Here is a 24556-nt window from a genome sequence, read left to right on the forward strand (position 1 = left end):
TGGCGCCCTAACAGGAAATGCTAAACAAATTAAGTCCTATCAGTGAAGGCTTTAGGATAAAGGTTGTTCATAAATCAAATTGGTCCGTTTTCCAAAAATATCCGAAAGTTATGACAGCATTCATAACAACCATGAATTATAAGAAGGTTGTATTTCATCCGATAAACAGACACAAAGACAGCCCCTAGCTGCCGTCAGACTGAGGTCACCGCTGGGATTTGAAAATCTATGTTTTGAGGGAGGATGAGTCACAGTGTGAAGAGATACAAAAATGTGACAAGAAAGCCACTGAGTGGAGGCCGAAGACGGCAAACATCGTTAGAAGGCACCACTGGGATTCGAAGACAGGCGCTTTGACCGGCTAAGCCATGGCGCCCCACAATGAAGTGCTTCCGGAGTTAAGTCCTATCAGTGAAGGCTTTATGCTCCAGGGCGTCCATAAATTGGATTGGTTCGTTAGACTGAAAACTAGAAAGTTTTGCCCAAAGTACGGGCCTTTGGCTTAAAATGGACCGCTGCCGTGACAACTCTGAATTTTCAGGATGTACCATATCTCAACTGAGAAACAGCCAATCAAACAGACCCTAGTTGGCCACGTGATAAAGGCTCCGCTGGGATTCGAACCCAGGATCTCCTGTTTACTAGACAGGCGCTTTAACCAACTAAGCCACGGCGCCACTCTCCAGCTGCAGATTGTGAAAGGGTGAGTCACAGTATGAACAGGCACAACAATGTGAGATGAAAAGCTTTGAGCAGGGTCTTGGTAGCTAAAAGCCTGCGACTCTGGTGGGACTCGAACCCACAACCTTTGAATCACGTCAACTCACAATCTAGAAGTCCAATGCGCTATCCATTGCGCCACAGAGCCTACAACAAACCCTTTGATGTGTTGCTCACAATTCTGGGGAAAGACAGATTTCAATTATTATTAGCTTTTGTATTTTTCAGCCCAAGAGTTACAATTACTATCTTGACCTTCTGCTCTTTACATATGCAAATTAGCACAATTGTCAAATGGAAAGCAGTTTTAGGATACAAATTCAGGATCTCCAGATGAAAGGACAGGAGCTTTCACCAGCTAATGCTGTGCAACCTAATGTCACATGTCTTCAGATCTTTTGAAAGCAGGAACAAGACTGTCATGTTTTCTTTTTGGACCTCCAGCCTTTTATGTAGAACGGAGAAAACGGCAACTAAAAGGATGGAATCGCTGGGACTTGAACAATCTGTTTACAAGACATGATCACTGAACAGCTATGCTAGGGCATCCTGAAACTCCATGGCTATATTTTAATAAAACCAAGTATAAGAAAGTCAAACCTCCTTGTGGACCTCCTTTCTCTAAAGTAGACCGAAGAACAGTCGTTGATAGGAAGGCACGGCTTGGAATTCAACAGTCTGTTGACAAGACCGGCCCTTTGACCAGCTGATACTGTGCACCCTAACGACACATGGCTTCAGGACTACTGAAAACGGGAACACGTCAGTCATATTTTCTGCCCGGACCTCCCGCCTTTTCCTGTAGATCGGAGAGCAGAGCCTCCGAATGGAAGGAAACGCTGGGATTCGAACAATTCGCTTACAAGACGTGGTCCTTGGACAGCTATGCCAGGGCATCCTAAAATTGCACTGCTTTCTTTTGATTTAGGCGGGTAAAGGAAAGTTCAATCTTTTTGATGCCCTTCATGAGGGCCAAAGACCACAACCACTGATAGAAGGCACCACAGGGATTTGATCACGGAAGCTCCTACTTACAAGGCAGGTGCTTGGGCCATGGACACCCTTGAGACTAAAGCCAGGCAAAAGACATGGCGCCCTAACAGGAAATGCTAAACAAATTAAGTCCTATCAGTGAAGGCTTTAGGGTAAAGGTTGTTCATAAATCTAATTGGTCCGTTTTCCAAAAATATCCGAAAGTTATGACAGCATTCATAACAACCATGAATTATAAGAAGGTTGTATTTCATCCGATAAACAGACACAAAGACAGCCCCTAGCTGCCGTCAGACTGAGGTCACCGCTGGGATTTGAAAATCTATGTTTTGAGGGAGGATGAGTCACAGTGTGAAGAGATACAAAAATGTGACAAGAAAGCCACTGAGTGGAGGCCGAAGACGGCAAACATCGTTAGAAGGCACCACTGGGATTCGAACCCAGGATCTCCTGTTTACAAGACAGGCGCTTTGACCGGCTAAGCCATGGCGCCCGACAATGAAGTGCTTCCGGAGTTAAGTCCCATCAGTGAAGGCTTTATGCTCCAGGGCGTCCCTAAATTGGATTGGTCGTTAGACTGAAAACTAGAAAGTTTTGCCCAAAGTACGGGCCTTTGGCTGAAAATGGACCGCTGCCGTGACAACTCTGAATTTTCAGGATGTACCATATCTCAACTGAAAAACAGCCAATCAAACAGACCTTAGTTGGCCACGTGATAAAGGCTCCGCTGGGATTCGAACCCAGGATCTCCTGTTTACTAGACAGGCGCTTTAACCAACTAAGCCACGGCGCCACTCTCCAGCTGCAGATTGTGAAAGGGTGAGTCACAGTATGAACAGGCACAACAATGTGAGATGAAAAGCTTTGAGCAGGGTCTTGGTAGCTAAAAGCCTGCGACTCTGGTGGGACTCAAACCCACAACCTTTGAATCACGTCAACTCACAATCTAGAAGTCTAATGCGCTATCCATTGCGCCACAGAGCCTACAACAAACCCTTTGATGTGTTGCTCACAATTCTGGGGAAAGACAGATTTCAATTATTATTAGCTTTTGTATTTTTCAGCCCAAGAGTTACAACTACTATCTTGACCTTCTGCTCTTTACATATGCAAATTAGCACAATTGTCAAATGGAAAGCAGTTTTAGGATACAAATTCAGGACCTCCAGATGAAAGGACAGGAGCTTTCACCAGCTAATGCTGTGCAACCTAATGTCACATGTCTTCAGATCTTTTGAAAGCAGGAACAAGACTGTCATGTTTTCTTTTTGGACCTCCAGCCTTTGATGTAGAACGGAGAAAACGGCAACTAAAACGGATGGAATCGCTGGGACTTGAACAATCTGTTTACAAGACATGATCACTGAACAGCTATGCTAGGGCATCCTGAAACTCCATGGCTATATTTTAATAAAACCAAGTATAAGAAAGTCAAACCTCCTTGTGGACCTCCTTTCTCTAAAGTAGACCGAAGAACAGTCGTTGATAGGAAGGCACGGCTTGGAATTCAACAGTCTGTTGACAAGACCGGCCCTTTGACCAGCTGATACTGTGCACCCTAACGACACATGGCTTCAGGACTACTGAAAACGGGAACACGTCAGTCATATTTTCTGCCCGGACCCCCCGCCTTTTCCTGTAGATCGGAGAGCAGAGCCTCCGAATGGAAGGAAACGCTGGGATTCGAACAATTCGCTTACAAGACGTGGTCCTTGGACCGCTATGCCAGGGCATACTAAAATTGCACTGCTTTCTTTTGATTTAGGCGGGTAAAGGAAAGTTCAATCTTTTTGATGCCCTTCATGAAGGCCAAAGACCACAACCACTGATAGAAGGCACCACAGGAATTTGATCACGGAAGCTCCTACTTACAAGACAGGTGCTTGGGCCATGGACACCCTTGAGACTAAAGCCAGGCAAAAGACATGGCGCCCTAACAGGAAATGCTAAACAAATTAAGTCCTATCAGTGAAGGCTTTAGGGTAAAGGTTGTTCATAAATCAAATTGGTCCGTTTTCCAAAAATATCCGAAAGTTATGACAGCATTCATAACAACCATGAATTATTAGAAGGTTGTATTTCATCCGATAAACAGACACAAAGACAGCCCCTAGCTGCCGTCAGACTGAGGTCACCGCTGGGATTTGAAAATCTATGTTTTGAGGGAGGATGAGTCACAGTGTGAAGAGATACAAAAATGTGACAAGAAAGCCACTGAGTGGAGGCCGAAGACGGCAAACATCGTTAGAAGGCACCACTGGGATTCGAACCCAGGATCTCCTGTTTACAAGACAGGCGCTTTGACCGGCTAAGCCATGGCACCCCACAATGAAGCGCTTCCGGAGTTAAGTCCTATCAGTGAAGGCTTTATGCTCCAGGGCGTCCATAAATTGGATTGGTTCGTTAGACTGAAAACTAGAAAGTTTTGCCCAAAGTACGGGCCTTTGGCTGAAAATGGACCGCTGCCGTGACAACTCTGAATTTTCAGGATGTACCATATCTCAACTGAGAAACAGCCAATCAAACAGACCCTAGTTGGCCACGTGATAAAGGCTCCGCTGGGATTCGAACCCAGGATCTCCTGTTTACTAGACAGGCGCTTTAACCAACTAAGCCACGGCGCCACTCTCCAGCTGCAGATTGTGAAAGGGTGAGTCACAGTATGAAGAGGCACAACAATGTGAGATGAAAAGCTTTGAGCAGGGTCTTGGTAGCTAAAAGCCTGCGACTCTGGTGGGACTCGAACCCACAACCTTTGAATCACGTCAACTCACAATCTAGAAGTCCAATGCGCTATCCATTGCGCCACAGAGCCTACAACAAACCCTTTGATGTGTTGCTCACAATTCTGGGGAAAGACAGATTTCAATTATTATTAGCTTTTGTATTTTTCAGCCCAAGAGTTACAATTACTATCTTGACTTTCTGCTCTTTACATATGCAAATTAGCACAATTGTCAAATGGAAAGCAGTTTTAGGATACGAATTCAGGATCTCCAGATGAAAGGACAGGAGCTTTCACCAGCTAATGCTGTGCAACCTAATGTCACATGTCTTCAGATCTTTTGAAAGCAGGAACAAGACTGTCATGTTTTCTTTTTGGACCTCCAGCCTTTGATGTAGAACGGAGAAAACGGCAACTAAAAGGATGGAATCGCTGGGACTTGAACAATCTGTTTACAAGACATGATCACTGAACAGCTATGCTAGGGCATCCTGAAACTCCATGGCTATATTTTAATAAAACCAAGTATAAGAAAGTCAAACCTCCTTGTGGACCTCCTTTCTCTAAAGTAGACCGAAGAACAGTCGTTGATAGGAAGGCACGGCTTGGAATTCAACAGTCTGTTGACAAGACCGGCCCTTTGACCAGCTGATACTGTGCACCCTAACGACACATGGCTTCAGGACTACTGAAAACGGGAACACGTCAGTCATATTTTCTGCCCGGACCCCCCGCCTTTTCCTGTAGATCGGAGAGCAGAGCCTCCGAATGGAAGGAAACGCTGGGATTCGAACAATTCGCTTACAAGACGTGGTCCTTGGACCGCTATGCCAGGGCATCCTAAAATTGCACTGCTTTCTTTTGATTTAGGCAGGTAAAGGAAAGTTCAATCTTTTTGATGCCCTTCATGAAGGCCAAAGACCACAACCACTGATAGAAGGCACCACAGGAATTTGATCACGGAAGCTCCTACTTACAAGACAGGTGCTTGGGCCATGGACACCCTTGAGACTAAAGCCAGGCAAAAGACATGGCGCCCTAACAGGAAATGCTAAACAAATTAAGTCCTATCAGTGAAGGCTTTAGGGTAAAGGTTGTTCATAAATCAAATTGGTCCGTTTTCCAAAAATATCCGAAAGTTATGACAGCATTCATAACAACCATGAATTATTAGAAGGTTGTATTTCATCCGATAAACAGACACAAAGACAGCCCCTAGCTGCCGTCAGACTGAGGTCACCGCTGGGATTTGAAAATCTATGTTTTGAGGGAGGATGAGTCACAGTGTGAAGAGATACAAAAATGTGACAAGAAAGCCACTGAGTGGAGGCCGAAGACGGCAAACATCGTTAGAAGGCACCACTGGGATTCGAACCCAGGATCTCCTGTTTACAAGACAGGCGCTTTGACCGGCTAAGCCATGGCGCCCCACAATGAAGCGCTTCTGGAGTTAAGTCCTATCAGTGAAGGCTTTATGCTCCAGGGCGTCCATAAATTGGATTGGTTCGTTAGACTGAAAACTAGAAAGTTTTGCCCAAAGTACGGGCCTTTGGCTGAAAATGGACCGCTGCCGTGACAACTCTGAATTTTCAGGATGTACCATATCTCAACTGAAAAACAGCCAATCAAACAGACCCTAGTTGGCCACGTGATAAAGGCTCCGCTGGGATTCGAACCCAGGATCTCCTGTTTACTAGACAGGCGCTTTAACCAACTAAGCCACGGCGCCACTCTCCAGCTGCAGATTGTGAAAGGGTGAGTCACAGTATGAAGAGGCACAACAATGTGAGATGAAAAGCTTTGAGCAGGGTCTTGGTAGCTAAAAGCCTGCGACTCTGGTGGGACTCGAACCCACAACCTTTGAATCACGTCAACTCACAATCTAGAAGTCCAATGCGCTATCCATTGCGCCACAGAGCCTACAACAAACCCTTTGATGTGTTGCTCACAATTCTGGGGAAAGACAGATTTCAATTATTATTAGCTTTTGTATTTTTCAGCCCAAGAGTTACAATTACTATCTTGACTTTCTGCTCTTTACATATGCAAATTAGCACAATTGTCAAATGGAAAGCAGTTTTAGGATACGAATTCAGGATCTCCAGATGAAAGGACAGGAGCTTTCACCAGCTAATGCTGTGCAACCTAATGTCACATGTCTTCAGATCTTTTGAAAGCAGGAACAAGACTGTCATGTTTTCTTTTTGGACCTTCTGCCTTTTATGTAGAACGGAGAAAACGGCAACTAAAAGGATGGAATCGCTGGGACTTGAACAATCTGTTTACAAGACATGATCACTGAACAGCTATGCTAGGGCATCCTGAAACTCCATGGCTATATTTTAATAAAACCAAGTACAAGAAAGTCAAACCTCCTTGTGGACCTCCTTTCTCTAAAGTAGACCGAAGAACAGTCGTTGATAGGAAGGCACGGCTTGGGATTCAACAGTCTGTTGACAAGACCGGCCCTTTGACCAGCTGATACTGTGCACCCTAACGACACATGGCTTCAGGACTACTGAAAACGGGAACACGTCAGTCATATTTTCTGCCCGGACCTCCCGCCTTTTCCTGTAGATCGGAGAGCAGAGCCTCCGAATGGAAGGAAACGCTGGGATTCGAACAATTCGCTTACAAGACGTGGTCCTTGGACAGCTATGCCAGGGCATCCTAAAATTGCACTGCTTTCTTTTGATTTAGGCGGGTAAAGGAAAGTTCAATCTTTTTGATGCCCTTCATGAAGGCCAAAGACCACAACCACTGATAGAAGGCACCACAGGGATTTGATCACGGAAGCTCCTACTTACAAGACAGGTGCTTGGGCCATTGACACCCTTGAGACTAAAGCTAGGCAAAAGACATGGCGCCCTAACAGGAAATGCTAAACAAATTAAGTCCTATCAGTGAAGGCTTTAGGGTAAAGGTTGTTCATAAATCAAATTGGTCCGTTTTCCAAAAATATCCGAAAGTTATGACAGCATTCATAACAACCATGAATTATAAGAAGGTTGTATTTCATCCGATAAACAGACACAAAGACAGCCCCTAGCTGCCGTCAGACTGAGGTCACCGCTGGGATTTGAAAATCTATGTTTTGAGGGAGGATGAGTCACAGTGTGAAGAGATACAAAAATGTGACAAGAAAGCCACTAAGTGGAGGCCGAAGACGGCAAGCATCGTTAGAAGGCACCACTGGGATTCGAACCCAGGATCTCCTGTTTACGAGACAGGCGCTTTGACCGGCTAAGCCATGGCGCCCCACAATGAAGTGCTTCCGGAGTTAAGTCCTATCAGTGAAGGCTTTATGCTCCAGGGCGTCCATAAATGGGATTGGTTCGTTAGACTGAAAACTAGAAAGTTTTGCCCAAAGTACGGGCCTTTGGCTGAAAATGGACCGCTGCCGTGACAACTCTGAATTTTCAGGATGTACCATATCTCGACTGAAAAACAGCCAATCAAACAGACCCTAGTTGGCCACGTGATAAAGGCTCCGCTGGGATTCGAAACCAGGATCTCCTGTTTACTAGACAGGCGCTTTAACCAACTAAGCCACGGCCCCACTCTCCAGCTGCAGATTGTGAAAGGGTGAGTCACAGTATGAACAGGAACAACAATGTGAGATGAAAAGCTTTGAGCAGGGTCTTGGTAGCTAAAAGCCTGCGACTCTGGTGGGACTCGAACCCACAACCTTTGAATCACGTCAACTCACAATCTAGAAGTCCAATGCGCTATCCATTGCGCCACAGAGCCTACAACAAACCCTTTGATGTGTTGCTCACAATTCTGGGGAAAGACAGATTTCAATTATTATTAGCTTTTGTATTTTTCAGCCCAAGAGTTACAATTACTATCTTGACCTTCTGCTCTTTACATATGCAAATTAGCACAATTGTCAAATGGAAAGCAGTTTTAGGATACGAATTCAGGATCTCCAGATGAAAGGACAGGAGCTTTCACCAGCTAATGCTGTGCAACCTAATGTCACATGTCTTCAGATCTTTTGAAAGCAGGAACAAGACTGTCATGTTTTCTTTTTGGACCTCCTGCCTTTTATGTAGAACGGAGAAAACGGCAACTAAAAGGATGGAATCGCTGGGACTTGAACAATCTGTTTACAAGACATGATCACTGAACAGCTATGCTAGGGCATCCTGAAACTCCATGGCTATATTTTAATAAAACCAAGTACAAGAAAGTCAAACCTCCTTGTGGACCTCCTTTCTCTAAAGTAGACCGAAGAACAGTCGTTGATAGGAAGGCACGGCTTGGAATTCAACAGTCTGTTGACAAGACCGGCCCTTTGACCAGCTGATACTGTGCACCCTAACGACACATGGCTTCAGGACTACTGAAAACGGGAACACGTCAGTCATATTTTCTGCCCGGACCTCCCGCCTTTTCCTGTAGATCGGAGAGCAGAGCCTCCGAATGGAAGGAAACGCTGGGATTCGAACAATTCGCTTACAAGACGTGGTCCTTGGACAGCTATGCCAGGGCATCCTAAAATTGCACTGCTTTCTTTTGATTTAGGCGGGTAAAGGAAAGTTCAATCTTTTTGATGCCCTTCATGAAGGCCAAAGACCACAACCACTGATAGAAGGCACCACAGGGATTTGATCACGGAAGCTCCTACTTACAAGACAGGTGCTTGGGCCATGGACACCCTTGAGACTAAAGCCAGGCAAAAGACATGGCGCCCTAACAGGAAATGCTAAACAAATTAAGTCCTATCAGTGAAGGCTTTAGGGTAAAGGTTGTTCATAAATCAAATTGGTCCGTTTTCCAAAAATATCCGAAAGTTATGACAGCATTCATAACAACCATGAATTATAAGAAGGTTGTATTTCATCCGATAAACAGACACAAAGACAGCCCCTAGCTGCCGTCAGACTGAGGTCACCGCTGGGATTTGAAAATCTATGTTTTGAGGGAGGATGAGTCACAGTGTGAAGAGATACAAAAATGTGACAAGAAAGCCACTGAGTGGAGGCCGAAGACGGCAAACATCGTTAGAAGGCACCACTGGGATTCGAACCCAGGATCTCCTGTTTACGAGACAGGCGCTTTGACCGGCTAAGCCATGGCGCCCCACAATGAAGTGCTTCCGGAGTTAAGTCCTATCAGTGAAGGCTTTATGCTCCAGGGCGTCCATAAATTGGATTGGTTCGTTAGACTGAAAACTAGAAAGTTTTGCCCAAAGTACGGGCCTTTGGCTGAAAATGGACCGCTGCCGTGACAACTCTGAATTTTCAGGATGTACCATATCTCAACTGAAAAACAGCCAATCAAACAGACCCTAGTTGGCCAAGTGATAAAGGCTCCGCTGGGATTCGAACCCAGGATCTCCTGTTTACTAGACAGGCGCTTTAACCAACTAAGCCACGGCGCCACTCTCCAGCTGCAGATTGTGAAAGGGTGAGTCACAGTATGAACAGGCACAACAATGTGAGATGAAAAGCTTTGAGCAGGGTCTTGGTAGCTAAAAGCCTGCGACTCTGGTGGGACTCGAACCCACAACCTTTGAATCACGTCAACTCACAATCTAGAAGTCCAATGCGCTATCCATTGCGCCACAGAGCCTACAACAAACCCTTTGATGTGTTGCTCACAATTCTGGGGAAAGACAGATTTCAATTATTATTAGCTTTTGTATTTTTCAGCCCAAGAGTTACAATTACTATCTTGACCTTCTGCTCTTTACATATGCAAATTAGCACAATTGTCAAATGGAAAGCAGTTTTAGGATACAAATTCAGGATCTCCAGATGAAAGGACAGGAGCTTTCACCAGCTAATGCTGTGCAACCTAATGTCACATGTCTTCAGATCTTTTGAAAGCAGGAACAAGACTGTCATGTTTTCTTTTTGGACCTCCAGCCTTTTATGTAGAACGGAGAAAACGGCAACTAAAAGGATGGAATCGCTGGGACTTGAACAATCTGTTTACAAGACATGATCACTGAACAGCTATGCTAGGGCATCCTGAAACTCCATGGCTATATTTAAATAAAACCAAGTATAAGAAAGTCAAACCTCCTTGTGGACCTCCTTTCTCTAAAGTAGACCGAAGAACAGTCGTTGATAGGAAGGCACGGCTTGGAATTCAACAGTCTGTTGACAAGACCGGCCCTTTGACCAGCTGATACTGTGCACCCTAACGACACATGGCTTCAGGACTACTGAAAACGGGAACACGTCAGTCATATTTTCTGCCCGGACCTCCCGCCTTTTCCTGTAGATCGGAGAGCAGAGCCTCCGAATGGAAGGAAACGCTGGGATTCGAACAATTCGCTTACAAGACGTGGTCCTTGGACAGCTATGCCAGGGCATCCTAAAATTGCACTGCTTTCTTTTGATTTAGGCGGGTAAAGGAAAGTTCAATCTTTTTGATGGCCTTCATGAGGGCCAAAGACCACAACCACTGATAGAAGGCACCACAGGGATTTGATCACGGAAGCTCCTACTTACAAGACAGGTGCTTGGGCCATGGACACCCTTGAGACTAAAGCCAGGCAAAAGACATGGCGCCCTAACAGGAAATGCTAAACAAATTAAGTCCTATCAGTGAAGGCTTTAGGGTAAAGGTTGTTCATAAATCTAATTGGTCCGTTTTCCAAAAATATCCGAAAGTTATGACAGCATTCATAACAACCATGAATTATAAGAAGGTTGTATTTCATCCGATAAACAGACACAAAGACAGCCCCTAGCTGCCGTCAGACTGAGGTCACCGCTGGGATTTGAAAATCTATGTTTTGAGGGAGGATGAGTCACAGTGTGAAGAGATACAAAAATGTGACAAGAAAGCCACTGAGTGGAGGCCGAAGACGGCAAACATCGTTAGAAGGCACCACTGGGATTCGAACCCAGGATCTCCTGTTTACAAGACAGGCGCTTTGACCGGCTAAGCCATGGCGCCCCACAATTAAGTGCTTCCGGAGTTAAGTCCTATCAGTGAAGGCTTTATGCTCCAGGGCGTCCATAAATTGGATTGGTTCGTTAGACTGAAAACTAGAAAGTTTTGCCCAAAGTACGGGCCTTTGGCTGAAAATGGACCGCTGCCGTGACAACTCTGAATTTTCAGGATGTACCATATCTCAACTGAAAAACAGCCAATCAAACAGACCTTAGTTGGCCACGTGATAAAGGCTCCGCTGGGATTCGAACCCAGGATCTCCTGTTTACTAGACAGGCGCTTTAACCAACTAAGCCACGGCGCCACTCTCCAGCTGCAGATTGTGAAAGGGTGAGTCACAGTATGAACAGGCACAACAATGTGAGATGAAAAGCTTTGAGCAGGGTCTTGGTGGCTAAAAGCCTGCGACTCTGGTGGGACTCGAACCCACAACCTTTGAATCACGTCAACTCACAATCTAGAAGTCTAATGCGCTATCCATTGCGCCACAGAGCCTACAACAAACCCTTTGATGTGTTGCTCACAATTCTGGGGAAAGACAGATTTCAATTATTATTAGCTTTTGTATTTTTCAGCCCAAGAGTTACAATTACTATCTTGACCTTCTGCTCTTTACATATGCAAATTAGCACAATTGTCAAATGGAAAGCAGTTTTAGGATACAAATTCAGGACCTCCAGATGAAAGGACAGGAGCTTTCACCAGCTAATGCTGTGCAACCTAATGTCACATGTCTTCAGATCTTTTGAAAGCAGGAACAAGACTGTCATGTTTTCTTTTTGGACCTCCTGCCTTTTATGTAGAACGGAGAAAACGGCAACTAAAAGGATGGAATCGCTGGGACTTGAACAACCTGTTTACAAGACATGATCACTGAACAGCTATGCTAGGGCATCCTGAAACTCCATGGCTATATTTTAATAAAACCAAGTATAAGAAAGTCAAACCTCCTTGTGGACCTCCTTTCTCTAAAGTAGACCGAAGAACAGTCGTTGATAGGAAGGCACGGCTTGGATTTCAACAGTCTGTTGGCAAGACCGGCCCTTTGACCAGCTGATACTGTGCACCCTAACGACACATGGCTTCAGGACTACTGAAAACGGGAACACGTCAGTCATATTTTCTGCCCGGACCCCCCGCCTTTTCCTGTAGATCGGAGAGCAGAGCCTCCGAATGGAAGGAAACGCTGGGATTCGAACAATTCGCTTACAAGACGTGGTCCTTGGACCGCTATGCCAGGGCATCCTAAAATTGCACTGCTTTCTTTTGATTTAGGCGGGTAAAGGAAAGTTCAATCTTTTTGATGCCCTTCATGAAGGCCAAAGACCACAACCACTGATAGAAGGCACCACAGGAATTTGATCACGGAAGCTCCTACTTACAAGACAGGTGCTTGGGCCATGGACACCCTTGAGACTAAAGCCAGGCAAAAGACATGGCGCCCTAACAGGAAATGCTAAACAAATTAAGTCCTATCAGTGAAGGCTTTAGGGTAAAGGTTGTTCATAAATCAAATTGGTCCGTTTTCCAAAAATATCCGAAAGTTATGACAGCATTCATAACAACCATGAATTATTAGAAGGTTGTATTTCATCCGATAAACAGACACAAAGACAGCCCCTAGCTGCCGTCAGACTGAGGTCACCGCTGGGATTTGAAAATCTATGTTTTGAGGGAGGATGAGTCACAGTGTGAAGAGATACAAAAATGTGACAAGAAAGCCACTGAGTGGAGGCCGAAGACGGCAAACATCGTTAGAAGGCACCACTGGGATTCGAACCCAGGATCTCCTGTTTACAAGACAGGCGCTTTGACCGGCTAAGCCATGGCGCCCCACAATGAAGCGCTTCTGGAGTTAAGTCCTATCAGTGAAGGCTTTATGCTCCAGGGCGTCCATAAATTGGATTGGTTCGTTAGACTGAAAACTAGAAAGTTTTGCCCAAAGTACGGGCCTTTGGCTGAAAATGGACCGCTGCCGTGACAACTCTGAATTTTCAGGATGTACCATATCTCAACTGAAAAACAGCCAATCAAACAGACCCTAGTTGGCCACGTGATAAAGGCTCCGCTGGGATTCGAACCCAGGATCTCCTGTTTACTAGACAGGCGCTTTAACCAACTAAGCCACGGCGCCACTCTCCAGCTGCAGATTGTGAAAGGGTGAGTCACAGTATGAAGAGGCACAACAATGTGAGATGAAAAGCTTTGAGCAGGGTCTTGGTAGCTAAAAGCCTGCGACTCTGGTGGGACTCGAACCCACAACCTTTGAATCACGTCAACTCACAATCTAGAAGTCCAATGCGCTATCCATTGCGCCACAGAGCCTACAACAAACCCTTTGATGTGTTGCTCACAATTCTGGGGAAAGACAGATTTCAATTATTATTAGCTTTTGTATTTTTCAGCCCAAGAGTTACAATTACTATCTTGACTTTCTGCTCTTTACATATGCAAATTAGCACAATTGTCAAATGGAAAGCAGTTTTAGGATACGAATTCAGGATCTCCAGATGAAAGGACAGGAGCTTTCACCAGCTAATGCTGTGCAACCTAATGTCACATGTCTTCAGATCTTTTGAAAGCAGGAACAAGACTGTCATGTTTTCTTTTTGGACCTTCTGCCTTTTATGTAGAACGGAGAAAACGGCAACTAAAAGGATGGAATCGCTGGGACTTGAACAATCTGTTTACAAGACATGATCACTGAACAGCTATGCTAGGGCATCCTGAAACTCCATGGCTATATTTTAATAAAACCAAGTACAAGAAAGTCAAACCTCCTTGTGGACCTCCTTTCTCTAAAGTAGACCGAAGAACAGTCGTTGATAGGAAGGCACGGCTTGGGATTCAACAGTCTGTTGACAAGACCGGCCCTTTGACCAGCTGATACTGTGCACCCTAACGACACATGGCTTCAGGACTACTGAAAACGGGAACACGTCAGTCATATTTTCTGCCCGGACCTCCCGCCTTTTCCTGTAGATCGGAGAGCAGAGCCTCCGAATGGAAGGAAACGCTGGGATTCGAACAATTCGCTTACAAGACGTGGTCCTTGGACAGCTATGCCAGGGCATCCTAAAATTGCACTGCTTTCTTTTGATTTAGGCGGGTAAAGGAAAGTTCAATCTTTTTGATGCCCTTCATGAAGGCCAAAGACCACAACCACTGATAGAAGGCACCACAGGGATTTGATCACGGAAGCTCCTACTTACAAGACAGGTGCTTGGGCCATTGACACCCTTGAGACTAAAGCTAGGCAAAAGACATGGCGCCCTAACAGGAAATGCTAAACAAATTAAGTCCTATCAGTGAAGGCTTTAGGGTAAAGGTTGTTCATAAATCAAATTGGTCCGTTTTCCAAAAATATCCGAAAGTTATGACAGCATTCATAACAACCATGAATTATAAGAAGGTTGTATTTCATCCGATAAACAGACACAAAGACAGCCCCTAGCTGCCGTCAGACTGAGGTCACCGCTGGGATTTGAAAATCTATGTTTTGAGGGAGGATGAGTCACAGTGTGAAGAGATACAAAAATGTGACAAGAAAGCCACTAAGTGGAGGCCGAAGACGGCAAGCATCGTTAGAAGGCACCACTGGGATTCGAACCCAGGATCTCCTGTTTACGAGACAGGCGCTTTGACCGGCTAAGCCATGGCGCCCCACAATGAAGTGCTTCCGGAGTTAAGTCCTATCAGTGAAGGCTTTATGCTCCAGGGCGTCCATAAATGGGATTGGTTCGTTAGACTGAAAACTAGAAAGTTTTGCCCAAAGTACGGGCCTTTGGCTGAAAATGGACCGCTGCCGTGACAACTCTGAATTTTCAGGATGTACCATATCTCGACTGAAAAACAGCCAATCAAACAGACCCTAGTTGGCCACGTGATAAAGGCTCCGCTGGGATTCGAAACCAGGATCTCCTGTTTACTAGACAGGCGCTTTAACCAACTAAGCCACGGCCCCACTCTCCAGCTGCAGATTGTGAAAGGGTGAGTCACAGTATGAACAGGAACAACAATGTGAGATGAAAAGCTTTGAGCAGGGTCTTGGTAGCTAAAAGCCTGCGACTCTGGTGGGACTCGAACCCAAAACCTTTGAATCACGTCAACTCACAATCTAGAAGTCCAATGCGCTATCCATTGCGCCACAGAGCCTACAACAAACCCTTTGATGTGTTGCTCACAATTCTGGGGAAAGACAGATTTCAATTATTATTAGCTTTTGTATTTTTCAGCCCAAGAGTTACAATTACTATCTTGACCTTCTGCTCTTTACATATGCAAATTAGCACAATTATCAAATGGAAAGCAGTTTTAGGATACGAATTCAGGATCTCCAGATGAAAGGACAGGAGCTTTCACCAGCTAATGCTGTGCAACCTAATGTCACATGTCTTCAGATCTTTTGAAAGCAGGAACAAGACTGTCATGTTTTCTTTTTGGACCTCCTGCCTTTTATGTAGAACGGAGAAAACGGCAACTAAAAGGATGGAATCGCTGGGACTTGAACAATCTGTTTACAAGACATGATCACTGAACAGCTATGCTAGGGCATCCTGAAACTCCATGGCTATATTTTAATAAAACCAAGTACAAGAAAGTCAAACCTCCTTGTGGACCTCCTTTCTCTAAAGTAGACCGAAGAACAGTCGTTGATAGGAAGGCACGGCTTGGAATTCAACAGTCTGTTGGCAAGACCGGCCCTTTGACCAGCTGATACTGTGCACCCTAACGACACATGGCTTCAGGACTACTGAAAACGGGAACACGTCAGTCATATTTTCTGCCCGGACCTCCCGCCTTTTCCTGTAGATCGGAGAGCAGAGCCTCCGAATGGAAGGAAACGCTGGGATTCGAACAATTCGCTTACAAGATGTGGTCCTTGGACAGCTATGCCAGGGCATCCTAAAATTGCACTGCTTTCTTTTGATTTAGGCGGGTAAAGGAAAGTTCAATCTTTTTGATGCCCTTCATGAAGGCCAAAGACCACAACCACTGATAGAAGGCACCACAGGGATTTGATCACGGAAGCTCCTACTTACAAGACAGGTGCTTGGGCCATGGACACCCTTGAGACTAAAGCCAGGCAAAAGACATGGCGCCCTAACAGGAAATGCTAAACAAATTAAGTCCTATCAGTGAAGGCTTTAGGGTAAAGGTTGTTCATAAATCAAATTGGTCCGTTTTCCAAAAATATCCGAAAGTTATGACAGCATTCATAACAACCATGAATTATAAGAAGGTTGTATTTCATCCGATAAACAGACACAAAGACAGCCCCTAGCTGCCGTCAGACTGAGGTCACCGCTGGGATTTGAAAATCTATGTTTTGAGGGAGGATGAGTCACAGTGTGAAGAGATACAAAAATGTGACAAGAAAGCCACTGAGTGGAGGCCGAAGACGGCAAACATCGTTAGAAGGCACCACTGGGATTCGAACCCAGGATCTCCTGTTTACAAGACAGGCGCTTTGACCGGCTAAGCCATGGCGCCCCACAATGAAGCGCTTCTGGAGTTAAGTCCTATCAGTGAAGGCTTTATGCTCCAGGGCGTCCATAAATTGGATTGGTTCGTTAGACTGAAAACTAGAAAGTTTTGCCCAAAGTACGGGCCTTTGGCTGAAAATGGACCGCTGCCGTGACAACTCTGAATTTTCAGGATGTACCATATCTCAACTGAAAAACAGCCAATCAAACAGACCCTAGTTGGCCACGTGATAAAGGCTCCGCTGGGATTCGAACCCAGGATCTCCTGTTTACTAGACAGGCGCTTTAACCAACTAAGCCACGGCGCCACTCTCCAGCTGCAGATTGTGAAAGGGTGAGTCACAGTATGAAGAGGCACAACAATGTGAGATGAAAAGCTTTGAGCAGGGTCTTGGTAGCTAAAAGCCTGCGACTCTGGTGGGACTCGAACCCACAACCTTTGAATCACGTCAACTCACAATCTAGAAGTCCAATGCGCTATCCATTGCGCCACAGAGCCTACAACAAACCCTTTGATGTGTTGCTCACAATTCTGGGGAAAGACAGATTTCAATTATTATTAGCTTTTGTATTTTTCAGCCCAAGAGTTACAATTACTATCTTGACTTTCTGCTCTTTACATATGCAAATTAGCACAATTGTCAAATGGAAAGCAGTTTTAGGATACGAATTCAGGATCTCCAGATGAAAGGACAGGAGCTTTCACCAGCTAATGCTGTGCAACCTAATGTCACATGTCTTCAGATCTTTTGAAAGCAGGAACAAGACTGTCATGTTTTCTTTTTGGACCTTCTGCCTTTTATGTAGAACGGAGAAAACGGCAACTAAAAGGATGGAATCGCTGGGACTTGAACAATCTGTTTACAAGACATGATCACTGAACAGCTATGCTAGGGCATCCTGAAACTCCATGGCTATATTTTAATAAAACCAAGTACAAGAAAGTCAAACCTCCTTGTGGACCTCCTTTCTCTAAAGTAGACCGAAGAACAGTCGTTGATAGGAAGGCACGGCTTGGGATTCAACAGTCTGTTGACAAGACCGGCCCTTTGACCAGCTGATACTGTGCACCCTAACGACACATGGCTTCAGGACTACTGAAAACGGGAACACGTCAGTCATATTTTCTGCCCGGACCTCCCGCCTTTTCCTGTAGATCGGAGAGCAGAGCCTCCGAATGGAAGGAAACGCTGGGATTCGAACAATTCGCTTACAAGACGTGGTCCTTGGACAGCTATGCCAGGGCATCCTAAAATTGCACTGCTTTCTTTTGATTTAGGCGGGTAAAGGAAAGTTCAATCTTTTTGATGCCCTTCATGAAGGCCAAAGACCACAACCACTGATAGAAGGCACCACAGGGATTTGATCACGGAAGCTCCTACTTACAAGACAGGTGCTTGGGCCATTGACACCCTTGAGACTAAAGCTAGGCAAAAGACATGGCGCCCTAACAGGAAATGCTAAACAAATTAAGTCCTATCAGTGAAGGCTTTAGGGTAAAGGTTGTTCATAAATCAAATTGGTCCGTTTTCCAAAAATATCCGAAAGTTATGACAGCATTCATAACAACCATGAATTATAAGAAGGTTGTATTTCATCCGATAAACAGACACAAAGACAGCCCCTAGCTGCCGTCAGACTGAGGTCACCGCTGGGATTTGAAAATCTATGTTTTGAGGGAGGATGAGTCACAGTGTGAAGAGATACAAAAATGTGACAAGAAAGCCACTAAGTGGAGGCCGAAGACGGCAAGCATCGTTAGAAGGCACCACTGGGATTCGAACCCAGGATCTCCTGTTTACGAGACAGGCGCTTTGACCGGCTAAGCCATGGCGCCCCACAATGAAGTGCTTCCGGAGTTAAGTCCTATCAGTGAAGGCTTTATGCTCCAGGGCGTCCATAAATGGGATTGGTTCGTTAGACTGAAAACTAGAAAGTTTTGCCCAAAGTACGGGCCTTTGGCTGAAAATGGACCGCTGCCGTGACAACTCTGAATTTTCAGGATGTACCATATCTCGACTGAAAAACAGCCAATCAAACAGACCCTAGTTGGCCACGTGATAAAGGCTCCGCTGGGATTCGAAACCAGGATCTCCTGTTTACTAGACAGGCGCTTTAACCAACTAAGCCACGGCCCCACTCTCCAGCTGCAGATTGTGAAAGGGTGAGTCACAGTATGAACAGGAACAACAATGTGAGATGAAAAGCTTTGAGCAGGGTCTTGGTAGCTAAAAGCCTGCGACTCTGGTGGGACTCGAACCCAAAACCTTTGAATCACGTCAACTCACAATCTAGAAGTCCAATGCGCTATCCATTGCGCCACAGAGCCTACAACAAACCCTTTGATGTGTTGCTCACAATTCTGGGGAAAGACAGATTTCAATTATTATTAGCTTTTGTATTTTTCAGCCCAAGAGTTACAATTACTATCTTGACCTTCTGCTCTTTACATATGCAAATTAGCACAATTGTCAAATGGAAAGCAGTTTTAGGATACGAATTCAGGATCTCCAGATGAAAGGACAGGAGCTTTCACCAGCTAATGCTGTGCAACCTAATGTCACATGTCTTCAGATCTTTTGAAAGCAGGAACAAGACTGTCATGTTTTCTTTTTGGACCTCCTGCCTTTTATGTAGAACGGAGAAAACGGCAACTAAAAGGATGGAATCGCTGGGACTTGAACAATCTGTTTACAAGACATGATCACTGAACAGCTATGCTAGGGCATCCTGAAACTCCATGGCTATATTTTAATAAAACCAAGTACAAGAAAGTCAAACCTCCTTGTGGACCTCCTTTCTCTAAAGTAGACCGAAGAACAGTCGTTGATAGGAAGGCACGGCTTGGAATTCAACAGTCTGTTGACAAGACCGGCCCTTTGACCAGCTGATACTGTGCACCCTAACGACACATGGCTTCAGGACTACTGAAAACGGGAACACGTCAGTCATATTTTCTGCCCGGACCTCCCGCCTTTTCCTGTAGATCGGAGAGCAGAGCCTCCGAATGGAAGGAAACGCTGGGATTCGAACAATTCGCTTACAAGACGTGGTCCTTGGACAGCTATGCCAGGGCATCCTAAAATTGCACTGCTTTCTTTTGATTTAGGCGGGTAAAGGAAAGTTCAATCTTTTTGATGCCCTTCATGAAGGCCAAAGACCACAACCACTGATAGAAGGCACCACAGGGATTTGATCACGGAAGCTCCTACTTACAAGACAGGTGCTTGGGCCATGGACACCCTTGAGACTAAAGCCAGGCAAAAGACATGGCGCCCTAACAGGAAATGCTAAACAAATTAAGTCCTATCAGTGAAGGCTTTAGGGTAAAGGTTGTTCATAAATCAAATTGGTCCGTTTTCCAAAAATATCCGAAAGTTATGACAGCATTCATAACAACCATGAATTATAAGAAGGTTGTATTTCATCCGATAAACAGACACAAAGACAGCCCCTAGCTGCCGTCAGACTGAGGTCACCGCTGGGATTTGAAAATCTATGTTTTGAGGGAGGATGAGTCACAGTGTGAAGAGATACAAAAATGTGACAAGAAAGCCACTGAGTGGAGGCCGAAGACGGCAAACATCGTTAGAAGGCACCACTGGGATTCGAACCCAGGATCTCCTGTTTACGAGACAGGCGCTTTGACCGGCTAAGCCATGGCGCCCCACAATGAAGTGCTTCCAGAGTTAAGTCCTATCAGTGAAGGCTTTATGCTCCAGGGCGTCCATAAATTGGATTGGTTCGTTAGACTGAAAACTAGAAAGTTTTGCCCAAAGTACGGGCCTTTGGCTGAAAATGGACCGCTGCCGTGACAACTCTGAATTTTCAGGATGTACCATATCTCAACTGAAAAACAGCCAATCAAACAGACCCTAGTTGGCCAAGTGATAAAGGCTCCGCTGGGATTCGAACCCAGGATCTCCTGTTTACTAGACAGGCGCTTTAACCAACTAAGCCACGGCGCCACTCTCCAGCTGCAGATTGTGAAAGGGTGAGTCACAGTATGAACAGGCACAACAATGTGAGATGAAAAGCTTTGAGCAGGGTCTTGGTAGCTAAAAGCCTGCGACTCTGGTGGGACTCGAACCCACAACCTTTGAATCACGTCAACTCACAATCTAGAAGTCCAATGCGCTATCCATTGCGCCACAGAGCCTACAACAAACCCTTTGATGTGTTGCTCACAATTCTGGGGAAAGACAGATTTCAATTATTATTAGCTTTTGTATTTTTCAGCCCAAGAGTTACAATTACTATCTTGACCTTCTGCTCTTTACATATGCAAATTAGCACAATTGTCAAATGGAAAGCAGTTTTAGGATACAAATTCAGGATCTCCAGATGAAAGGACAGGAGCTTTCACCAGCTAATGCTGTGCAACCTAATGTCACATGTCTTCAGATCTTTTGAAAGCAGGAACAAGACTGTCATGTTTTCTTTTTGGACCTCCAGCCTTTTATGTAGAACGGAGAAAACGGCAACTAAAAGGATGGAATCGCTGGGACTTGAACAATCTGTTTACAAGACATGATCACTGAACAGCTATGCTAGGGCATCCTGAAACTCCATGGCTATATTTTAATAAAACCAAGTATAAGAAAGTCAAACCTCCTTGTGGACCTCCTTTCTCTAAAGTAGACCGAAGAACAGTCGTTGATAGGAAGGCACGGCTTGGAATTCAACAGTCTGTTGACAAGACCGGCCCTTTGACCAGCTGATACTGTGCACCCTAACGACACATGGCTTCAGGACTACTGAAAACGGGAACACGTCAGTCATATTTTCTGCCCGGACCTCCCGCCTTTTCCTGTAGATCGGAGAGCAGAGCCTCCGAATGGAAGGAAACGCTGGGATTCGAACAATTCGCTTACAAGACGTGGTCCTTGGACAGCTATGCCAGGGCATCCTAAAATTGCACTGCTTTCTTTTGATTTAGGCGGGTAAAGGAAAGTTCAATCTTTTTGATGGCCTTCATGAGGGCCAAAGACCACAACCACTGATAGAAGGCACCACAGGGATTTGATCACGGAAGCTCCTACTTACAAGACAGGTGCTTGGGCCATGGACACCCTTGAGACTAAAGCCAGGCAAAAGACATGGCGCCCTAACAGGAAATGCTAAACAAATTAAGTCCTATCAGTGAAGGCTTTAGGGTAAAGGTTGTTCATAAATCTAATTGGTCCGTTTTCCAAAAATATCCGAAAGTTATGACAGCATTCATAACAACCATGAATTATAAGAAGGTTGTATTTCATCCGATAAACAGACACAAAGACAGCCCCTAGCTGCCGTCAGACTGAGGTCACCGCTGGGATTTGAAAATCTATGTTTTGAGGGAGGATGAGTCACAGTGTGAAGAGATACAAAAATGTGACAAGAAAGCCACTGAGTGGAGGCCGAAGACGGCAAACATCGTTAGAAGGCACCACTGGGATTCGAACCCAGGATCTCCTGTTTACAAGACAGGCGCTTTGACCGGCTAAGCCATGGCGCCCCACAATTAAGTGCTTCCGGAGTTAAGTCCTATCAGTGAAGGCTTTATGCTCCAGGGCGTCCATAAATTGGATTGGTTCGTTAGACTGAAAACTAGAAAGTTTTGCCCAAAGTACGGGCCTTTGGCTGAAAATGGACCGCTGCCGTGACAACTCTGAATTTTCAGGATGTACCATATCTCAACTGAAAAACAGCCAATCAAACAGACCTTAGTTGGCCACGTGATAAAGGCTCCGCTGGGATTCGAACCCAGGATCTCCTGTTTACTAGACAGGCGCTTTAACCAACTAAGCCACGGCGCCACTCTCCAGCTGCAGATTGTGAAAGGGTGAGTCACAGTATGAACAGGCACAACAATGTGAGATGAAAAGCTTTGAGCAGGGTCTTGGTAGCTAAAAGCCTGCGACTCTGGTGGGACTCGAACCCACAACCTTTGAATCACGTCAACTCACAATCTAGAAGTCTAATGCGCTATCCATTGCGCCACAGAGCCTACAACAAACCCTTTGATGTGTTGCTCACAATTCTGGGGAAAGACAGATTTCAATTATTATTAGCTTTTGTATTTTTCAGCCCAAGAGTTACAATTACTATCTTGACCTTCTGCTCTTTACATATGCAAATTAGCACAATTGTCAAATGGAAAGCAGTTTTAGGATACAAATTCAGGACCTCCAGATGAAAGGACAGGAGCTTTCACCAGCTAATGCTGTGCAACCTAATGTCACATGTCTTCAGATCTTTTGAAAGCAGGAACAAGACTGTCATGTTTTCTTTTTGGACCTCCAGCCTTTGATGTAGAACGGAGAAAACGGCAACTAAAAGGATGGAATCGCTGGGACTTGAACAATCTGTTTACAAGACATGATCACTGAACAGCTATGCTAGGGCATCCTGAAACTCCATGGCTATATTTTAATAAAACCAAGTATAAGAAAGTCAAACCTCCTTGTGGACCTCCTTTCTCTAAAGTAGACCGAAGAACAGTCGTTGATAGGAAGGCACGGCTTGGAATTCAACAGTCTGTTGACAAGACCGGCCCTTTGACCAGCTGATACTGTGCACCCTAACGACACATGGCTTCAGGACTACTGAAAACGGGAACACGTCAGTCATATTTTCTGCCCGGACCCCCCGCCTTTTCCTGTAGATCGGAGAGCCGAGCCTCCGAATGGAAGGAAACGCTGGGATTCGAACAATTCGCTTACAAGACGTGGTCCTTGGACCGCTATGCCAGGGCATCCTAAAATTGCACTGCTTTCTTTTGATTTAGGCGGGTAAAGGAAAGTTCAATCTTTTTGATGCCCTTCATGAAGGCCAAAGACCACAACCACTGATAGAAGGCACCACAGGAATTTGATCACGGAAGCTCCTACTTACAAGACAGGTGCTTGGGCCATGGACACCCTTGAGACTAAAGCCAGGCAAAAGACATGGCGCCCTAACAGGAAATGCTAAACAAATTAAGTCCTATCAGTGAAGGCTTTAGGGTAAAGGTTGTTCATAAATCAAATTGGTCCGTTTTCCAAAAATATCCGAAAGTTATGACAGCATTCATAACAACCATGAATTATTAGAAGGTTGTATTTCATCCGATAAACAGACACAAAGACAGCCCCTAGCTGCCGTCAGACTGAGGTCACCGCTGGGATTTGAAAATCTATGTTTTGAGGGAGGATGAGTCACAGTGTGAAGAGATACAAAAATGTGACAAGAAAGCCACTGAGTGGAGGCCGAAGACGGCAAACATCGTTAGAAGGCACCACTGGGATTCGAACCCAGGATCTCCTGTTTACAAGACAGGCGCTTTGACCGGCTAAGCCATGGCGCCCCACAATGAAGCGCTTCCGGAGTTAAGTCCTATCAGTGAAGGCTTTATGCTCCAGGGCGTCCATAAATTGGATTGGTTCGTTAGACTGAAAACTAGAAAGTTTTGCCCAAAGTACGGGCCTTTGGCTGAAAATGGACCGCTGCCGTGACAACTCTGAATTTTCAGGATGTACCATATCTCAACTGAAAAACAGCCAATCAAACAGACCCTAGTTGGCCACGTGATAAAGGCTCCGCTGGGATTCGAACCCAGGATCTCCTGTTTACTAGACAGGCGCTTTAACCAACTAAGCCACGGCGCCACTCTCCAGCTGCAGATTGTGAAAGGGTGAGTCACAGTATGAAGAGGCACAACAATGTGAGATGAAAAGCTTTGAGCAGGGTCTTGGTA

General features: G+C 45.3%; 32 non-coding genes across 32 annotated transcripts; all 32 read right to left on the reverse strand.

Annotated features, from left to right (window-relative positions):
- Positions 1-603: 603 nt before the first annotated feature.
- Positions 604-677, reverse strand: trnat-agu (transfer RNA threonine (anticodon AGU)). The gene has a single exon. It is a non-coding gene; the product is annotated as a tRNA-Thr (tRNA).
- A 101-nt stretch (positions 678-778) lies between these two features.
- Positions 779-868, reverse strand: trnar-ucu (transfer RNA arginine (anticodon UCU)). Its single transcript is given in 2 exon segments — positions 779-814; positions 832-868. It is a non-coding gene; the product is annotated as a tRNA-Arg (tRNA).
- Positions 869-2132: 1264 nt separating this feature from the next.
- Positions 2133-2206, reverse strand: trnat-cgu (transfer RNA threonine (anticodon CGU)). Its single transcript has one exon. It is a non-coding gene; the product is annotated as a tRNA-Thr (tRNA).
- A 226-nt stretch (positions 2207-2432) lies between these two features.
- trnat-agu (transfer RNA threonine (anticodon AGU)) lies at positions 2433-2506 on the reverse strand. The gene has a single exon. It is a non-coding gene; the product is annotated as a tRNA-Thr (tRNA).
- Positions 2507-3962: 1456 nt separating this feature from the next.
- On the reverse strand, positions 3963-4036 carry trnat-cgu (transfer RNA threonine (anticodon CGU)). Its single transcript has one exon. It is a non-coding gene; the product is annotated as a tRNA-Thr (tRNA).
- Positions 4037-4263: 227 nt separating this feature from the next.
- Positions 4264-4337, reverse strand: trnat-agu (transfer RNA threonine (anticodon AGU)). The gene has a single exon. It is a non-coding gene; the product is annotated as a tRNA-Thr (tRNA).
- A 101-nt stretch (positions 4338-4438) lies between these two features.
- Positions 4439-4528, reverse strand: trnar-ucu (transfer RNA arginine (anticodon UCU)). The gene is given in 2 exon segments: positions 4439-4474; positions 4492-4528. It is a non-coding gene; the product is annotated as a tRNA-Arg (tRNA).
- Positions 4529-5792: 1264 nt separating this feature from the next.
- trnat-ugu (transfer RNA threonine (anticodon UGU)) lies at positions 5793-5866 on the reverse strand. Its single transcript has one exon. It is a non-coding gene; the product is annotated as a tRNA-Thr (tRNA).
- Positions 5867-6093: 227 nt separating this feature from the next.
- Positions 6094-6167, reverse strand: trnat-agu (transfer RNA threonine (anticodon AGU)). The gene has a single exon. It is a non-coding gene; the product is annotated as a tRNA-Thr (tRNA).
- Positions 6168-6268: 101 nt separating this feature from the next.
- On the reverse strand, positions 6269-6358 carry trnar-ucu (transfer RNA arginine (anticodon UCU)). Its single transcript is given in 2 exon segments — positions 6269-6304; positions 6322-6358. It is a non-coding gene; the product is annotated as a tRNA-Arg (tRNA).
- Positions 6359-7622: 1264 nt separating this feature from the next.
- trnat-cgu (transfer RNA threonine (anticodon CGU)) lies at positions 7623-7696 on the reverse strand. The gene has a single exon. It is a non-coding gene; the product is annotated as a tRNA-Thr (tRNA).
- A 402-nt stretch (positions 7697-8098) lies between these two features.
- On the reverse strand, positions 8099-8188 carry trnar-ucu (transfer RNA arginine (anticodon UCU)). The gene is given in 2 exon segments: positions 8099-8134; positions 8152-8188. It is a non-coding gene; the product is annotated as a tRNA-Arg (tRNA).
- Positions 8189-9452: 1264 nt separating this feature from the next.
- Positions 9453-9526, reverse strand: trnat-cgu (transfer RNA threonine (anticodon CGU)). Its single transcript has one exon. It is a non-coding gene; the product is annotated as a tRNA-Thr (tRNA).
- A 227-nt stretch (positions 9527-9753) lies between these two features.
- On the reverse strand, positions 9754-9827 carry trnat-agu (transfer RNA threonine (anticodon AGU)). Its single transcript has one exon. It is a non-coding gene; the product is annotated as a tRNA-Thr (tRNA).
- Positions 9828-9928: 101 nt separating this feature from the next.
- trnar-ucu (transfer RNA arginine (anticodon UCU)) lies at positions 9929-10018 on the reverse strand. Its single transcript is given in 2 exon segments — positions 9929-9964; positions 9982-10018. It is a non-coding gene; the product is annotated as a tRNA-Arg (tRNA).
- Positions 10019-11282: 1264 nt separating this feature from the next.
- Positions 11283-11356, reverse strand: trnat-ugu (transfer RNA threonine (anticodon UGU)). The gene has a single exon. It is a non-coding gene; the product is annotated as a tRNA-Thr (tRNA).
- Positions 11357-11583: 227 nt separating this feature from the next.
- On the reverse strand, positions 11584-11657 carry trnat-agu (transfer RNA threonine (anticodon AGU)). Its single transcript has one exon. It is a non-coding gene; the product is annotated as a tRNA-Thr (tRNA).
- Positions 11658-13112: 1455 nt separating this feature from the next.
- Positions 13113-13186, reverse strand: trnat-ugu (transfer RNA threonine (anticodon UGU)). The gene has a single exon. It is a non-coding gene; the product is annotated as a tRNA-Thr (tRNA).
- Positions 13187-13413: 227 nt separating this feature from the next.
- trnat-agu (transfer RNA threonine (anticodon AGU)) lies at positions 13414-13487 on the reverse strand. Its single transcript has one exon. It is a non-coding gene; the product is annotated as a tRNA-Thr (tRNA).
- A 101-nt stretch (positions 13488-13588) lies between these two features.
- Positions 13589-13678, reverse strand: trnar-ucu (transfer RNA arginine (anticodon UCU)). The gene is given in 2 exon segments: positions 13589-13624; positions 13642-13678. It is a non-coding gene; the product is annotated as a tRNA-Arg (tRNA).
- Positions 13679-14942: 1264 nt separating this feature from the next.
- Positions 14943-15016, reverse strand: trnat-cgu (transfer RNA threonine (anticodon CGU)). Its single transcript has one exon. It is a non-coding gene; the product is annotated as a tRNA-Thr (tRNA).
- Positions 15017-16772: 1756 nt separating this feature from the next.
- trnat-ugu (transfer RNA threonine (anticodon UGU)) lies at positions 16773-16846 on the reverse strand. The gene has a single exon. It is a non-coding gene; the product is annotated as a tRNA-Thr (tRNA).
- Positions 16847-17073: 227 nt separating this feature from the next.
- Positions 17074-17147, reverse strand: trnat-agu (transfer RNA threonine (anticodon AGU)). The gene has a single exon. It is a non-coding gene; the product is annotated as a tRNA-Thr (tRNA).
- A 101-nt stretch (positions 17148-17248) lies between these two features.
- Positions 17249-17338, reverse strand: trnar-ucu (transfer RNA arginine (anticodon UCU)). The gene is given in 2 exon segments: positions 17249-17284; positions 17302-17338. It is a non-coding gene; the product is annotated as a tRNA-Arg (tRNA).
- A 1264-nt stretch (positions 17339-18602) lies between these two features.
- trnat-cgu (transfer RNA threonine (anticodon CGU)) lies at positions 18603-18676 on the reverse strand. The gene has a single exon. It is a non-coding gene; the product is annotated as a tRNA-Thr (tRNA).
- Positions 18677-20432: 1756 nt separating this feature from the next.
- On the reverse strand, positions 20433-20506 carry trnat-cgu (transfer RNA threonine (anticodon CGU)). Its single transcript has one exon. It is a non-coding gene; the product is annotated as a tRNA-Thr (tRNA).
- A 227-nt stretch (positions 20507-20733) lies between these two features.
- On the reverse strand, positions 20734-20807 carry trnat-agu (transfer RNA threonine (anticodon AGU)). Its single transcript has one exon. It is a non-coding gene; the product is annotated as a tRNA-Thr (tRNA).
- Positions 20808-20908: 101 nt separating this feature from the next.
- On the reverse strand, positions 20909-20998 carry trnar-ucu (transfer RNA arginine (anticodon UCU)). Its single transcript is given in 2 exon segments — positions 20909-20944; positions 20962-20998. It is a non-coding gene; the product is annotated as a tRNA-Arg (tRNA).
- A 1264-nt stretch (positions 20999-22262) lies between these two features.
- On the reverse strand, positions 22263-22336 carry trnat-ugu (transfer RNA threonine (anticodon UGU)). The gene has a single exon. It is a non-coding gene; the product is annotated as a tRNA-Thr (tRNA).
- Positions 22337-22563: 227 nt separating this feature from the next.
- On the reverse strand, positions 22564-22637 carry trnat-agu (transfer RNA threonine (anticodon AGU)). Its single transcript has one exon. It is a non-coding gene; the product is annotated as a tRNA-Thr (tRNA).
- Positions 22638-24092: 1455 nt separating this feature from the next.
- trnat-ugu (transfer RNA threonine (anticodon UGU)) lies at positions 24093-24166 on the reverse strand. Its single transcript has one exon. It is a non-coding gene; the product is annotated as a tRNA-Thr (tRNA).
- Positions 24167-24393: 227 nt separating this feature from the next.
- On the reverse strand, positions 24394-24467 carry trnat-agu (transfer RNA threonine (anticodon AGU)). The gene has a single exon. It is a non-coding gene; the product is annotated as a tRNA-Thr (tRNA).
- Between the last annotated feature and the right edge of the window lie 89 nt (positions 24468-24556).

Source organism: Misgurnus anguillicaudatus, chromosome 9, assembly GCF_027580225.2.
Source record: "Misgurnus anguillicaudatus chromosome 9, ASM2758022v2, whole genome shotgun sequence".
Lineage (NCBI taxonomy): Eukaryota > Metazoa > Chordata > Actinopteri > Cypriniformes > Cobitidae > Misgurnus > Misgurnus anguillicaudatus.